The 18,173-nt window shown below is 36.8% G+C and overlaps 1 protein-coding gene across 5 annotated transcripts in view; it reads right to left on the bottom strand.

Annotated features, from left to right (window-relative positions):
• The window catches only part of Rabgap1l (RAB GTPase activating protein 1 like), an 848,174-nt gene that overhangs the window by 341,383 nt on the left and 488,618 nt on the right, over positions 1-18,173 (bottom strand). The window lies entirely within an intron of this gene.

Here is an 18,173-nt window from a genome sequence, read left to right as displayed (position 1 = left end):
ACAACACAGCAGACAGTAGCAGGGATATCAGAATATAAGGTCTCTAGTGGGGGGAGGGAGGCTATGGGAGGGTGCCAACTGGGAAGTGGGTATATAGTCAAATAAGATGGTTTGGGATGTTCTGTGTGATACATGCATATACACACACACACATACACACACACAAACACACAAAAATCAACAAATTTTTTAAAAATGTATTATATTTGAGGAGGAAGCATGGAAATTTACATCATGCTAATTAGTAGAGGTGATAAACATTACCATTGAAATCCACCCAATGACTTCATAGACACACACAGGTGCCAAGTGTCCAAGTGCAACCGATTATGACTAATAATAACCTTATTTTTTATTAATGCTACAATAGCTAAAGAAAAAGGGTTATAAAGTGAAAAGAATTGTGAAACACTGGTTGTCTAAAAAAGATGAAGGTAATATTCAAAAAGAGATTATTTAATACAATACTTAAGAATCTGGGGACTGGAGAGATGGCTCAGCAGTTAAGAGCATTGACTACTCTTACAGAGGACCCAGATTCAATTCCCAGCACCCACATGGCAAGTAACAACTGTTTGTAACTCCAGTTCCAGGGAATCCTATGCCCTCTTCTGACCTCTGCAGGTATAGCACGACATGGGTGCACTTAAACACTTGCAGCCAATACACCCGTAACTCCAGTTCCAGGGAATCCTATGCCCTCTTCTGACCTCTGCAGGTATAGCACGACATGGGTGCACTTAAACACTTGCAGCCAATACACAAAAAAAAAAAAAAAAAAAAAAAAAGAGTTGTGAGACACTGGTTGTGAAAAAGAATGAGGACAACATTTAATGAGAGATTAGATGTCTAGTATAATACTTAAGAATCTGAGGGCTAGAGAGATGGCTCAGCAGTTAAGAATACTGACTGCTCTTGTAGAAGAGCTGGGTTTGGTTCCCAGTACCCACATGGCAGCTAAAAGCTGTCCATAACTCCAGCACCAGGGGAATCTGATACCTTTGTCTAGCCTGTGTCGACACTGCACACACATGATGAACCTGCACAAATGCAGGTAAAACACTGACATACATTAAAAAATGAATCTAAATAATTTCAAAGAATTCTTCAGCATTAATTTCTCTACCTATTAAAATCACTAGCATTTACTTACTAATAAGTGTTGCAAACTGTTCTGTTTGTATATATTAAATTACTTAATCTTGACAACAAATCCTGGGGCAAGTATTATTATTATCTTCCTTTTATTGATGAAGAAATTGAGGCACAAAGAAGTTAAATTGTTCTAAGTCTCTCAGAAAGTGCCAAAGCCACAATTCAAACTGAGGTTGTTCTGGCTCCAGAGTCCCAGCTTGTTGCTACTGTCTGTATTTGCTTTGTGGCTCTCTGGATCTGAAGATTCATTGATGTGTAACCAAGTTCAGGAGGATGATTATAAAACCTAACTATCAAACACAATATTTCCTCTTTGATATGCACTCACAAATATTTCAAAAACTAATCAGCAATAAGATTACAATCAAAATATGTAGAGAAATAATAATCACAAAATTCCAAAGAGTGGTTGACTTGGGTGAGAGAGAACTGGATCCAAGGGGAGCATATTGGGTTACTGAAAAAAACTGGCAATATTTTTACTAACTTGTAGGCATACAAATATTACTTATTCTTTAAAATCATGAATACCAATAAAAATTATTTATTTGAATGTTTGATATATTTCATAATTTAATTTTTTAATTTAAATATTAAAAATTACTCAATAACCATTCAATGACTTATATTTAGATTTTAATTGGGTATCATGTCCAAAATATAAAAAATACATAAAATATATAAAAGAAAAAAGGGAAGATTTCACTGAATTTTAATGTAATGGTCAAGAAGGTAACCAACAAATGTACATACAAACAGTTAATTCTTATTGTTCACAGTATTTGTATTCTATCAAGTTGTAAGACACTAGATTCCTAACTACTGCATTCATGTCCCCAGGGAGGAATGGGTTAGGACTTTGGCCAAAATATTTTCAACACATCTATCATGATATAACTTTAAGTGTGTGTTTCTATTTAAAGAAACCATATTTAATAATACTTTTCACTCATTAATATTGAACTAACTTTAACTCATACCTCAGTGCAGGTAAGTATCATGCAGGTATATCACATGTCTAGCAACACTAGCCAGCACTATAGCCAGCACTATAGATGGGGACCACTGTATATGCCAAAATCAACAAGAAAAAGCACAGAAATGCAAACCCATAGCAATAAGCATACTGCAATGCTATTTAGAGTATGAGAGTTGAAGCAAGGTGGAGCTTTGCCTTGTCTACCAAACATCAAACAATTCAAATCTCTTGAAACCATACTAACATGCCAGTGAGTGACTGACTAGAAGAAGCAAAGAAACAATAAAAATATTGAGTGCTGCTTTTGAGGTTGCAAATAAATTTTACTAAGTAGGCAGAATCTGTAAGTAGAGAATCTACAAATAATGATTAGCTATATATATGTATACATACGAATATGTGTATATATTTATTATTATATATAAATATTTAGAATTAAGTTGAAATACCTTATCTCTACCATTAGACTACAAAAAATAGATGCAAAGTGCTTTTAACTAAAAATCAAAATTGTTATTATTAGAATCACGAATTATTAGTCTTAGGAAAGGTGGCAGACATTAAAAAATCAAATACAACATCTATGTAAGTATATTCTTAGGCTACAGTGATAGATTTGAAATTTGTTTATAAATGAATATTCTTATTAAAATTTTCAGTACCTAATAGTCCTATTCCCCCCCCTACTTTTGGAACCATTATCAATTAATTACTTATTTTCATATTCCTTCAGTACTTAGAATAAGTAATCCACAGTGATGAACATATTTTCTCAAAATTCATTTACCAGCTATTTTTTAATATTTTATTTATTATTTTTATGTGTATGAGTGTATTGCCTGCATGTACGTAAGTGCACCCATGTCGTGCAATGCAGGTGGCAGGTAGAATAGAGTGTCTTATTCTATGGAACTGGAGTCATAGGTGGTTGTATGTATGTAAGTGCAACTGTCTTGTGAAATGCCCGTGGAGGAAAGAAGAGGCTGTCAGATCCCCTGGTACTGGAGTTATGGACAGTTTTTAGCTGCCATGTGGGTGCTGGGATTTGAACCTGGGTCTTCTGCAAGAACAGTCAGTGTTCTTAACCACTGAACCATCTCTCCAGCCCCAAAAGCACTTTATTTTTCGGTCGTTTTGAAACAGGGTCTCCCTGTAGCCCCAGCTGGCCTGGCCCTCACTATGCAGACCAGGCTGGCCTTGTACTCAGAGATCCACCTGCCTCTGCCTCCCAAGTGCCGGGACTACAGGTGTGCGCCACCAAGCCTGGCTTCTACCAGCTATTTTCTTTAAGACTCCTATGTGTTTTCTCATAAAAGTATGACGTTATGATCTCAAGCTAGCCTTCATCAGTCCAGTGCCTAGAACAAGATTTGCTAATAAAGTACTCTAAAACTCTAGCTCAAAATTTTCTTAGAATTTTTTTTATTAGTGGCTGTGAATGTTAAACATCTCAAATTCCAGCTCTGCCACTTGGAATTACTTAACTTCCCTAAGGTAACTTCTTTCATTGAGGCAAAATGTGGACAACTGGGAAGCAGTGAACAAAACGGACAAAAGAACTGCTCTTATGAAGCTTATTCTAACACAGTAAGCCATACTACATAATTTATGGACTATGTTTGAAAGCGGTAAGTGCAATTGTCAAAAAGAAAATGGAGAAAGGGACTAAAAAGACACTAATTTTAAAGAGTATCTAAGGCAAGCCATACTGTCCATAAGAGAGAAAGCCTTGAGCAAAGAGTGAAAAAGGTTAAAGAACAGGCCAGGGAGCTCTGCTGGGTAGTGGTCGTGGTATAGAAAGCAGCCTGTTTAACACAAGGGCTCTGAGTATGAGCACATCTGCACATGTCGATAAGACAAAATGATTGATAGAATCATTTATAGCATGATAAACTAAGGTCTTTCACTTTTATGCTGGGTAAAACAAAAAGCCACTCTAAGCAGAGAGACCAGGAAGGAGGTGATGTTAATTTAGACTAGGGCAACAGTAGTGAAACTGGTGAGATATTAGCACACTGGTGAGCTGCTAAGATTTCCTGATGGACCGAATGTGTGCTGTCAGGAAAGGCAGTCATGTGTGGACTATTAATCTAAAATGACTGTGAGGATATTTTGTACCCAGAACATTTCTTTACATGGAGATAAGGACCTGAACAGTTTGGGCTTGGCTTGTTGCCTTGTTTGGGAATATCTTTCCCTGTTCCTGCTATCTCTGTTCAGGTGAGCAAGAAACAAGGTCCTTTACCTGCAGAACAAGAAGGGATATATATGCAAATCATTGCCTGCATGGCATGGACTACCATAGTGGCAAGGCCCAGGGGACCCACCATGGTGGCCCAAAGCTCACTACTGAAGGTGATCTTGCACTACCTCTTGTCTATGTGAGTAAAGTATTGCTCCATTTATGAAGTGTCTATATGCATGTCTTCTTCAACAACCCTGACACTTGCAAACCATATAATGGGACTGTTCTGAGCCCCTTGGCAAAGAATGGCAGACTTAATAGTTCTAAGAATTTCAGGAACTCTCTGTTCAATCATTAGCTGACCACCAAGTAGATTTCAATGACCAGATCTGACAAAAGACAGACTTAATTAGTTCACAAACTACTATAATGAGCAACAACACGAGGCACAGCCATAGAGACAGAACACACATTATGACTGTCAGAGCCCGAAGCAAAGATGTTGGAAAGTGATTTCCAATAAATACAAGCTTTCTTTTTTGACTGATGGAGAGATTCCAAAACTGAACAGTGGAGATCATTGTACAACCTTCTGAATATACTAAACCCTATTGAACTTTACAGAATTTTATGATATATGAACTTTATATGGGTGAAAAGGCATGTTTGTATGTACACACATTTATGTGTACATACATATTTTCCCTAATTTTAACCACTTAAAAGACTTACAAGTAATGACACCTCAATAACAGTGACTATACCTCACATCCAAATCTTTGTTTCTTACTATTTTGATTAAAGAAACAAGTCTTTTGGAGAACTGGATCCTACTGGGCCATAATAAAAGTCTTGATTCACGGAGTTATAGAATATGTCAAAAGGATACAGAAGCCGGCTTGAAGGTATCCTACCAGTCAAATTGGAGACCATTTGTGCACCAGAATGCATAATGGCAATGACAGAACATAATATAAAACAAGAATGTTAGCAAACAATTTGGGATTAGTAGGTTATCCAAAAAAAAAAAAAAAAGGAGGAGGAGATGAAGTTGAGAGGGGATGAGGAGTGGACCTGGAAGGGGTTAAGAGAAAGAGTGGGAGGGTGAATATAATTAAAATACATGTATGCATGTATAAAATTCACAAAGCATTAACAGTATTATATTGAAAAATAATTCTAGCCCACATGGACATGACAATAAGTAAATAAATGAATGAAAAGTTAAATCAAATCAAAAGTTTCATTCAAAATGAGCATTTATATAGTTATAAAATATCTTCACATAATATGTACTAACTACAAGGGATAAAATGGAAACTTCATAAAGTGGATAAGCTTGGTAGATGACACCTTATTTATGTGACCCTGTGAGAGACCACGCTGCCTGGCAGCCCTCCCTGCCCCCCAGAGCAAGCAGCCTCTGGAGAATTTGCTGATCAGTCCTCCCTGCCCCCTAAGATAAGCAACATTTCTGATGATTCAAGATAAGCCTGAGCAACCACCAATTTCCTTATCCTGCAACCAAGACTCATGGCGCCAGTTCCCCTCATCCTAAGGGACATTCATTAACCCTTTGAGACAACATCTTCCCTTCCCCTTCCCCAGCTAATTTCCCGCTTCAGCCCGTATAAGAATCCCCGTGGAAAAATAAACTTTTGCAGCTTGATCAGAGTTCTTTGTTTTGCTGTCATTCTTTGTGTCTCTTGAACCATCATTCCAGGTCCCTGGGAGTTCGAGTCTCCATCTCCCGCCCTGCAGGTTGGGGCATGACCCAAGTGAAAATAACCAATGATGGGAAACAAGGAAACTATACAGGACCCAAGAGAAAGAAATGGGAATGGATTATTCCTTCTCTGATAATACTGTCAAAGATGTATAACCTGAATCTAACTATGACAGAACATCAGACAAGATCAAATTCAGGGACAATCCAAAAATACAATTAGCCTATAATCATTACAAGCACCATGGCCAAGAAAGTGAAGTAAAGAGTGTTAAATTATTACAGATCTAAAAATCGATGAAGCATTAACAATGACATAAAATGAGTGATTCTGAACATGATCCCTTTTCTACAAAGGACACTCACTATTCAGGCAATCCGTAAAACATGAATGATGTCTGTTGCCTAAGTAGCTGCAATACATCTGTGACTGGATGGTGGGTGGGTTATGGTTATGTGGAAGAATATACTTGCTTATAAGAGAAATATTTTAAAATATTTCAGGATAAAGAGGTATCAATCTAGCAAATCACACTCAAAGTAGTTTAGTAAATAACACACCCCTACCACAACTCAGGGACTATTTTGGGAAAGGACAGCAGAAAGATCATAAGAGCCAGAAGACTGGAGCAAAACAGTGTCTTGTATACATGACAGGACCGCTACACTCATAAACTGGTATCAGCTGTGGATGCCTGTACAAGACTTGTACAAATCAAGTCAGTAAACATTCTAGCATGGAAAGGGGAAGGGTTCACTAGCCCTCATCCCTAGCTAAGGAACAACTGACAGCTGACGGCTTCTGGGAGAGTCAACCACACTCCAGTGCATGTCACCCACACTCATAAGTATAAAGATAGCACAAACTGGGCTCTGTAGGTTATTAAATTAAAAAGATAATTCGAAGTTGGAAGGAGTAGGCAGGTAGGGGTGGCTCCAGAGAAGTTAAGAGGAAGAGCTGGGGTGCATGTGATCAAAACACATTGTGTGAGGGCTGGAAAGATGTCTCAGTGGTTAAGAGTACTGGCTGCTCTTGCAGAGGGCCCAGATTAGGTTTCCAGCACCCACATGACAGCTAACAACCATCCCTAACTCCAGTCCTAATTCTCCTGGCCTCTGCAGGCATTGCATGACAGCTAACAACCATCCCTAACTCTAGTCGTAACCCTCCTGGCCTCTGCAGGCATTTCATGACATGATTACACTTACATACATGCAGGAAAAACACTCATACATATGAAATAATTTAATTAAATTGCATGAAACTATCAAATGAAATATTATATATATTATACATATATATTTAATAAATCAGGTCAACTGAGGAAGCTGCCTGGCTCCAACAGATAGTTCCAAACCCATGGTCACAGATGATCCTGGTTAAACGCAACTGGATCTCATAAAACAAATAAAAAATAACAACATGAAACAACAAAAATGTCACCAATGTGGGAAAGGGACTTGTAGGGAAGAAGGAGGTGAAATGGAGTGGGAGGGAGATTGGGGGGCTATAATAATCAGAATGCATGCCATACATATACAAAACTGTCATGGAACAAATTCAATAAAATTTTAAAAGAAAAAGAAAAAAATAGTTTAGTAAAACAAAAATTTTGCCCTTGCAACTTTCCTGTAAGTTTAAGACTGGTTAAAAAAAAATGTAATATGTGGAAATGTATGTATATGTAGTATAATTTTATTTGCTGAATCTAGTAATAAAAATTGAGCTTTAAGAGGTTATTAAGTTTGTCCTACATGCTGGTAACAAGAAGAATGTGGACATAAACTCTAGAAATAGATTCACAGATATAAAATAATCTGAACACTAGAGGGCTGAAAGTACTCACAAATATTCACTCACAAAGCAATTTTCTTATCTAAAACAGCTGGCACAATTCCTAGATGCAGACTTCTTTTTATATAACACTTTTTAAAGGAAGTCCTAGGCAACAGTTTAAAAGTATACGCACTCATTTTTAAAAAGGTAAAAAAAAAAGCTAGAGTATCACATCATTACCATTTTTTAAAATGTTCCCATTACAAGCGAATTACTACATGATTGTGGAAAATTACTCACAGTATTTAGTTTGTATTCTCAGATCTATGACTTTTAAAGACTATATGGGAACATACCACTTAGGAACTTGATAAAACAAGGAAAATTAAGAGTCTTGCCTTTAAGGAATTTAGTATGCAAAGACTTTAAGAACATAAAATACTAGAAAGAGGAAGGAAATGCCAAGAAGGAGGACCTCTTATAAAGGTCTGTATGTACTGAAACTTCATATTAAGGTAGGCTAGCTTCTGAAAGAAATGGATATCACTTACTTAACTTACTTAACTTTGGTTGAGGTCTCCCACTGGTCTTCTTAAATGTTCCTAAGAGATACACTATAAACTGGTATGATTCATCAAATCTTCCATCTTCCCTTCAGGTAGAATTACACTGTGTCCTAATGTTTCTCCCAGTATCCCCCCAACTCACTCCTTACTTTTTTCACTGGCATTTTCCCTAATATATTTCTTATACATTGAGTCCTGTCTTGTTTTTCATAGGATGTGAATTTATAGTCCATTCCATCGTCAAGTATGTAAAGTTAACTTTTCTAACATGAGGCGACTAGTACTCAGTAACTGAGACAAAGAAATAGAATATGTCAGAGATTACATTTTCCTACAAAGACTGACTATAATTATCTGAATTTTAAAGGTTAAATTTTTTTGCTTTTTTTTTTACATTTTAAAAAAGGGTCTTGTGCTTTACCTAACTCCGGACTAGAACTCAGTATGCAGAACAGGCTGCCCTTGAACTCAAAATCCTCCTACCTTAGCCTCCAGAGGGAAAGGATTATAGGTATGTTCCATCACACCTCGCTTCACAGAGAGATTTTTAAATTATCTTAATTATAGAGTTGGGAGAATGGCTCAGTAAGTAAAGCACTTGTCCTACTAGCACAAGGACCTGAGTTCAATCCCTAGAACCCACATAAAAATGCCAGGCGTGGTGGTACATGCTTGCAATCCCAGTACTAGAGAAGTGAAGAAAGGAGAATCCCTAGGGCTTGCTGGCCAGGCAGTCTAGCCTAATTGATGAGCTCAAATGGAAAATACTGTCTCAGGGGAGGTGGTCTTCATATGCATATACAGAAGTATGCACACTCACATATACGTCCACCTACACACATACACATGTACAAGCACACACACAAATTAATTTTATTGTATCCATTTGAAGTTTATAACCTGATATTTTGAAAACAAAGCAACACGTTTGTTTCTTATATGAAAGGATCATTGGGCTGATGGAAGTGCTCTAGCTACTACCCATCTGTCTACCTCTTGTAGTACATCAAATAAACTATTTTTCTAGGAAAAAAGGAAAAAGCAACAAAAATCATAAAAATTCCTAATGCAATACAATTCATTAACTAAAATATTCTTGTTGTTTATGAGAGCTCCAGCATTGTGTTAATCTATACATCACTGTGGTAGAGTGGGTAGGACAAATTTTGCGGAGGAGGTGGGCAACTAAGATCTAGACAGATGGAAAGAAGGAGGAGGGCAATTCAGATTCATTCTTCCTAAAAGTGAAGACAGGAAGAGGTCTGCTTAAGGAGGAGGCTTCAAAAGATACTGGCAAAAGCATAACAATTAGTAAGAAGGATATAAAGCTCTATGATTCTATAACATACAGAATTCACTCTAGTTTACTGTCTTGGACATTTAAGGCATTTGAATCTAGAAAAGGAAAAGGTCTCAACTGGGAGAAATAATTCATAAATTCAAAAGGAAACATGAATACTGTTTTATTGGGAGATTCATCTTGCTTTGTCTTAGGTTAGATTTCTTTTAAGCCTTTCCTTTCTATTTAGAAATAAATCTTACTCTTTTCCTCAAAAAGCAACATTGTCTTCTAAAAAGAATGGCTATATCGAAACCCTTAGGATTCACAACAATCCCTTTATGTTATTTTCATCCATTTTTATCATCCTCATTGTTGTTTCAGGTAGCCCCGCCCCCTCACCAATAGGGTCCCATGGACTTCTCAAGCTCCTGAGAAAAGGGAACCTAGCTGATAAGCACTTTGACTTTTCTCCATTGTTTGGCCAACACAGCAGGCCTCCCCTTTGATCTCTAAAGAGACCAGGTTTTAACAGTCCTGCTCTCCCACTGCACCCCCTGCCCCCCAACTTTAACAAAAAATATACCTTCCCTCCTTCTGCAGGAAGCAGAAGCCTCCCCCTTAAAAGATCCACCAGGGCAAACATTTTCCCTGCCTGGAAGGGAATCTGTCCCATGTGTTCCTTTGCTAATAAACTCTATTCCGATGGAGTTTTATCTGTGTCCTGGTGCTTTCTCCTGATCAACCCTATTCATCATACCACTACTTTTTTAATCTATCACTCATAATCCTACCCTTTCTCTCCTGTATCCTAGTAAGAGTGTGATGGCTTCAATTAGCTATCCAGTTGAAAGACTATGAACTACATAGAAATTGCAAAGTTATTTCAAGTAAAGCTCTTCTGAGGCTACGTACATGGAAAAACATCTAAATCTCTTCAGGTATCCTTAAGAGCAATGCAAATCACTCACTCTCTTTCCAGGCCACTAGCTTCACTAAAATGACCTTTTCATTGTTATGGTCTCAGAAGAAAAGAACCTATATTGGAAAATAAGATCACATTTTCTAAGTTGAATTCTGATTGACAGAAAGCTTATCCTATTAATATGTGCTTAATAAGGACCCAAGTAATAACCCTCAAAATGACTATAGTGATGTTAATAAATATAACAAATCATTTCAGTCTTATAAACAAAGGCTGAGCATGAAGTTAACTCTCAAAAACATACATATATACACTCACGTATAGTATCTCTCCTCTTTCTTTCTCTCTCTCTCTCTCTCTCTCTCTCTCTCTCTCTCAGACACACACAGTAACTGTTCAGAATAAATTTTTAAAATTGTCCTTGGTGGACTGAGAGCGAACTAAGACTGTTTTCTGCTCTTCCAGAAGACCTGAGTTGATTGCCAGCACCAACAATGGGCAGCTCACAACTGCCTGTAACTCTAGCTCCAAGGAGATCTGATGCCCTTTGGCATCTGTGAGCACCTGCACATATGTGCACACACACATACACTCTTAAATAAAAATGAAAGAAATATAAAAAGAAATCATTCTTGGCAATGAAGCAGAATTATAAAATTCTTCAAAAATAGATAATGAAAAATGATTTAGATTGCTAAAATACGAATTCTTACTCTGAGACATATATCAGTATGCAAAGCAAGAAAACTAAGTATAAGCAAAGGCTTTCAGTTGTTTCCCACTATCTTGACAGGAGAGAGAGTTTGTAGGAAATAATTCAGGCTTTACAGCTGAGATCTTTGAAGCATTTCATTTTCTACATAAGAAACAGAGCAGTCACAGGACAGGGGTGGGAGAGTACTCAGTATACTGTAGAGTTCATGATTAGCATGTTAAAGCCCTAGAATAAAACCCTAGGAAAAAAAGTTTTAAAAAAATCAAAAGGATCCATCATATTCCAAATTCCTACCAGAAAGCCAAATCTACTGTAGAGAAAAACAGCATCACCCAGTGCCTTTATAATTTTTTATGCAAATGATCCACCATTCTATTAAAATGATCAAGCATGAAGGAATGTGAATAAATAAAATCAGAAGAATAGACAGTAAAAATTAGAAATGATCAGGCATTAGACTTCATCAGAGTAGAGTCTTAAAGTACTCTAACATATACATCAAAATTGATGATTACAATAAAATACTAAAAAAAAAAAAAAGCTACAGAACCTCCCAGCTACATGGACAAATCTGAAAAGTATTGTGCTACATGAAAGAAACCAGAAGCAATACAGTATTGCTGTACTAAATACAAGACAGTGGAAGCTTATCTATATTGACAGAGGGTCAAAACATGGGGCCGGGCATGTGTGAGGAAAGAGGTTTGTGACTGCTGTCAATGCCTGGCATCCATGCTGTGCTACATTGTGACTGTGATTACACAGATGTATACTTTTGTCAATTAATAAACTGTATACTTAAAATGTATGCAGGTGGTTTTTAAAATTATGGCTTCACTCAGGAAAAAAATAAATACACTTTGTAAAGATGCACCTAACAAGTACTTAGGAATACTTTGGGACCTCTATTAAGATGTAAGAAAGGCACAAATATCATCGATACAAACATTTATCTGAAAAAGGAGAAAAGGCAAATTAAACTAAGAGAAATAAAAGAAATAAAATGAATAGAAGTGATATCAATAAAATTAGAAAACAACAAATACATAATATATAAAACCAACAAAAAGATGCACATACACAAAAGCATTATTGATTCAATGTGATTCCAAGATCTCAATTAAAATCCTGAATGTTAAGGTTCAGATAGCCCTGCCCCCTCACCAACAGGATCCCAAGGACTTCTCATGCTCCTGAGAAAAGGGAACCTAGCTGATAAGCACCTTTGAAGTCAAGAGAAGCAGACTTTTCTCCACAGTTTGGCCAACACTGCAGGCTTCCCCTTTGATTTCTAAAGAGGACAGGTTTTAACAGTCCCACTCTCCCCCACCCCCCAACTTTAAAAAAAAATACATCTTCCCACCTTCTGTAGGAAGCAGAAGGCTCCCTTTTTAAAAGACCCCAGCTCAAGACCCAGGCAGACATTTTCTCAACCTGGAAGGGAATCTGTCCATGTGTTCCTTTGCTAATAAACCCTATTTTGATGGAGTTTCATCTGTGTCCTGGTGCCTCCTCCTCCATTTGCTCATTCTCTACCAACCTTGTACCTATTACTGAAAGATTTGATTGCTGGTATTTTTTTTCCAAAAATTGGAGCTCCTTAAAAATAAGAGTTGTGCTGGGCATGGTGACACACACCTCTAATCCCAGCACTCAAGTCTCTTGCAAGACCTGAAAGGATTCATTTTTCCTCAGGGAAGTTAATTTGCTTTGAGAATACATTGTTGTCCCTCTGGGTCTGCTAAAAACACTTAACAGACTGCTTTTAAGGATGAGCTAGCAAAGTAGGTGGCCCCAGGGGTTCAAAGGGCTCTTAAGTAGCTAATGCTCAGCTCCACCTTAGAAATATGCCCTAATTCAAAAACACTCAGAAACTCCAGAGAAAGAGAGGCAGGCTACACAGAATTTAAAAGCATGCTTAATTCTCCAAGGGATTCCTGAGTCCTCCAAGGTCATACCCTGAATCAAATCCTTTGGGTCTACTTTGATCCAAGAGCACTTATCACACCATACCAAAGGGCTCTTTGAATTTGGTTGGTACAAGCCGAGAATCTCACAGGTTACTCCCAGTCAGGTAAGCATGGTGCCATGTTTGAGTATGAAGTATTGACCACAGGGTTCCACATTCAATATTTCCCCCCACCAGCCATATATGTGTTGAGACTCCACATCATGTCAGGGAGCACAACACATGGGTGGTGGGGCACAGCAGCTCACTGGGGCAAGTGGTGGAGCAGTGTGCTGCTGTGCCCCACCACCTGCTCCAGTGAGCTGCTGTGCTCCACCACTTGCCCCAGTGAGCTGATGTGCCCCACCACCCATGTGTTGTGCTCCCTGACATGATGTGGAGTCTCACCACATAAATGGAACCAGATGATCATGGATTGAAACCTCTGAAACCAAAATAAATCTACCCTCCTTTCAAGTTGCTTTTGCCAGGAATTTTATCAAATAAATGAAAAGTCTAAGACATTAGGCTATATGAAGAAATAAACTAAATCCACATGATAAATGCTATCATTCAAACTCGAGTTCCTTCAGGTACCTCAAGGAAGAGAGGTGAATTACAAGTAGTGAAATAGGAAGAAAATTCTATTTAAAATATTAACTCAGTGAAAAATAATTCATTCTCCTAATCATAAATACCCTCTTCAAGTGCAGAAAACAGTATTAATAATATATGATTATTCCTCATTTTAAGAACCAGTGAATGCCTGCATTCTCAAAAACTGTGTTTCATTAAATATAAAAATAATGCCCTAAGGGGCTGGAGAGAGAGCTCAGCAGTTAAGAACCCTGACTATTTTTGCAAAAGACCAGGGTTCAAATCTCAGCACCGACATGGTCCGTAACTCCAGTTCCAGGGGATTGGACAGCCTCTCTGTCCTCTGCGGACATTGCACAACATGGGTACATGACTTACCTATATGCAGGCAATACACACATACACATAAAATAAAAATAATAAATAAAAAATAATACCCTAAATGTTCCAGCTTTTCTAATGAATATAATCATATTTTGATGTAAAGTATTTTAAAGGCAGCTATGCTCACTACTATACCACCAAAACACACAATGTAGAGTAGTCGGTGAAACATAAGTCTATATTTATTTTTGTCTTTGCTCAGGCCACTATGCTATCAAATTATTAACCTACATGAACAAAGAGTATAGATTTCTATGTAATATTGAATCTCTCTTATTAAATTCACAGCAGTAGCCTCATCTTCAGGCAGCATTTGGGCTAACCAGAAAAGTAGAAGAAAATACTATGCACATGGGGCTGGAGAGATGGTTCAGAGTTAAGAGCACCGACTGCTCTTTCAGAGGATCCAGGTTCGATTCCCAACACCCACATGGTGGCTACGAATTGTCCTTAACTCCAGTTCCAGGGGAATCCAATGCCCTCTTCTGACCTCTGTGGTATTGCACAACACAGGTGCACTCACTTACATGCAGGCAATACACTCATACACACAAAATAAAAATAATAAATAAAATGTATTTAAGAAAAAAAACACTATGCACAAAGTCACTTCAATCTATACTATTTGTGAATAATGCTTTAGTTAATTATTATGACCAACTGGTCTTAAGTCTTATAAAGAGACGTATATCTAAAAGTAAATCTACATGAACTCTATTAGGTGGAGCAGACAGACCCAAACACCATACAGAAAGTCAGTGAAATCCACACACTAGAGCTTAACTCTTAAATTCTGCATTTATCTGACATGTTTTAGAAGGAAAAAAAATAAAAACAACAGTTAGAATCACAGAAAATTAGAAGTAGAATGGTTTTCCGAGATGCCTCACCTTTGCTGAGGAGGAAATTTTTTAAAGCTATTTTTCTGGTTTTAACGTGTTATTTTCCAGTCTTAGACCTGCCATTTTTGGGGCTAAGACTCAAAACCAGAGCCAGGTCTCCTGATGTCCAGTACTTTAAACTACACCAAGTTGTCTCACAACTTAAAACACATTTTACATCATATATAAATTAGAAAATGGCCAAAGATACCTGAGTTGTAGAATATTCTGTATATTCTCAAGGAAATTCTGAAAATATGATACTGACCTAACTAAGAAAAAAAGACAGTGGAGAAAAAGGAAAGGACTAAATGTTTTCATCTACAGAAACCTATATATTCTACTGTTAAAACTTCACCACAACTCTCCATATAAATTTATGACAACAGATGAAGCTTTGAACCATTTTGATTTCCTCTTATTCTGAAAGAGATATTAAGATGTGAAACTGAATTGACAGGGACCATTAAAACCTGACAATAAGTTTCTAGTAGTCTTCCTCTAATCTGACAGTTCAGATCATTTCTCAATTCAGCAGAGTCACAGAAAACTTCTCAACTACAAAGTCAGATTGCTGTGCCCTTGAAATGGGCTAGTTTCTAAAATTAGAATAATTAAAATGTTCCTAGTAAATCCTGCTGAATTTAAAGGCAGGGCATATTATATCTCTAGTAAAGCTCTACTGATGAGGAATTGTCAGAAAGAAATGAGGTGACAAAATGTGAATACACTCTGAAAATGTGAAGCTATTATAATATTAATACATGAAACATGCTATATTTTTGTTAAAGATCTATAATTATGTGGTCCATGTGACTAAGATAAACAAGGCTAAGTGATAAATCACTACATATATTTTATTTCAAGTCAGAAGCAATATAAGGATATCTTTTATCACTGTCTCATTTTAACAGTTAACTGAAGGTGGTCGAAAGGTCAAAAAGAGAAGAAAAAGAAGAATTTGTAAAGAAAAAGTAAAAATTATCCTATTTAAAGATTATATAAGAAAGTAGCTGATTTAGAGCAAAGAAATCATTAATGTTAATCAGCATTGTACAAGACATCAAGAAAGTAAATTCAAAGGCATATTGCTGAATGTGGAATGTCATGCTGAATATTATTCTATGAATAAAAGAAATAAAAAAGAAGCAAATTATGCCCAGTGACCATTAGTTTACATAAAACAACTTATACAGAGATGTGATGATAGTCATAAAAGGACAGTGTTCTCACTGGTTCCAAAAGGAAAGAAGGGCTGGCAAGATGGCTTAGCAGTTAAGGGCACTTGCTGCCAAGCCTGACAATCTGAGTTTAATCCCTGGGATTCACATGGTAAAGGGGAGAACTAACTCCTATAAGTTGTCATTTGACCTCCACATGTACACACGCAGCATGTGCACACACACACACACACACACACACAAAGTAAATTGCTTTTTTGTTTTTTTTCTTTGTTTTTTTTTTTTGAGACAGGGTCTCCCTGTAGCTCCAGTTGCCTGGAACTCACTCTGTAGAACAGGCTGGCCTCAAACTCACAGAGGATCTGCCTGCCTCTGCCTCCCGAGTGCTGGGATTAAAGGAGTAAGCCACCACACCTGGTGTGAATTGCTTTTTTAAAAGCATAAGTGGAGATAGACACTTGTGAAGTTATTTAGTGCTATATTACATATAACCATGCATAACTTTTTTGTGGATTATATTACCAACTAAGGTTTCCTGGCATGAGCACCAGACTACTACATAGCAGCAAGTCAAAAGGAAAAGAAACTGGGTCAACCAACTGGCCCACATAGCAGAACCGCAACAAATTTTAGGTTCTACAACATTTGCTCTTACATACATACATCTCTATAAGCCTCTTTTATCAAAGACTGCTGTAAAATTAATAAAATATTAAAGCCCACAATAATTTTTGTTTACTCTCTCGAATTTGATTTTGCTTTCCTCATATTCAAAACAGTACACTTTACAGTACATGTTAATAATTATCTTAAACACATATTTTGTAATATTCTTAACTCAGAAAGAGCCTTTAAATTCTCTAGTCATGCTGTATAATGTACACTGAAAATCTAGATGACTAGTGATCTGTACAGGTACACTATACTATTATTCTTTAATGAACACAAGTTTAGCTAATTATCACACCACCAAAGCAAAGGATACTACTACCAAAGGTACTAATTAGTGAGTCTTTATCTTTGCATTCTGTCATTTTCACAGATTTCCACTTTAAATATTGTATAATAAGGCAAGTAGTATTTTTACTACAATGGATCCAGACAGTAAGCAAGAACGGAAAGAGCACAGAAGCATATGCTTTAGTCATCTGAAGAAAGCAGCACCAACAGAGAAAAACTGAAGAGACAGCCATTGACTGGCTGAAAACTAACTAAATACTCAAGGAAATGCTGCTCCACAAGCCACAATCAGATCCTTCTAAAGAACTTAGAAAATTTATATGGTTCTTATATTTTGGCATAAATCAGAAATTAATTAGCTTATAGAATTTTTAATCTGGTGCAAAAAAAAACCTTAGCAATTACTCTTACCCTTTTATAAGCATATAATGAATATATTATATTTTTTGAGGCATCCAATATATTTGGTAATTTTTAAACTAGATGATGCATCATTTTCCAGAGATTAGTATACACTCAGATTTTAAGTTATTTATGTATTTCTTGCTCTAAAAGAAAGACTTATGTAAAAATATTTATTTATTTGCATACTTTTATTTTTTTTAATGCAGTGGTCAAGATCAAAGCCAGAGCCCAGTGCATGCTTAAGCAGTCTTCCCAAAATAGATTTCTGATCATTATATAATACTCCAAAATAGTTAGATTAGAGGGAAGGAGAGAGGGAGGGAGGTGAAAGAGGGAAGGAAAGGAAAAGGAAGAAGAGGGCCATAACCCCAACAAGCAAGAAGCATTTTAATAAAAAATGTGCCATTTCCAAATTTAAACAACTCTTGAGTAATGTATGCACGTGCTTTTGTGGGTACTTAAGTAAATATAAAATGAAACAGATTTGTGAATACTTCAGAATGCCTACTG

This window comes from Nannospalax galili, unplaced genomic scaffold (genome assembly GCF_000622305.1).
Source record: "Nannospalax galili isolate Female #2095 unplaced genomic scaffold, S.galili_v1.0 scaffold429, whole genome shotgun sequence".
Classification (NCBI taxonomy): Eukaryota; Metazoa; Chordata; class Mammalia; order Rodentia; family Spalacidae; genus Nannospalax; species Nannospalax galili.
The sequence above is the reverse complement of the archived record's forward strand: the minus strand, read 5'-3'. Positions and strand labels throughout refer to the sequence as shown.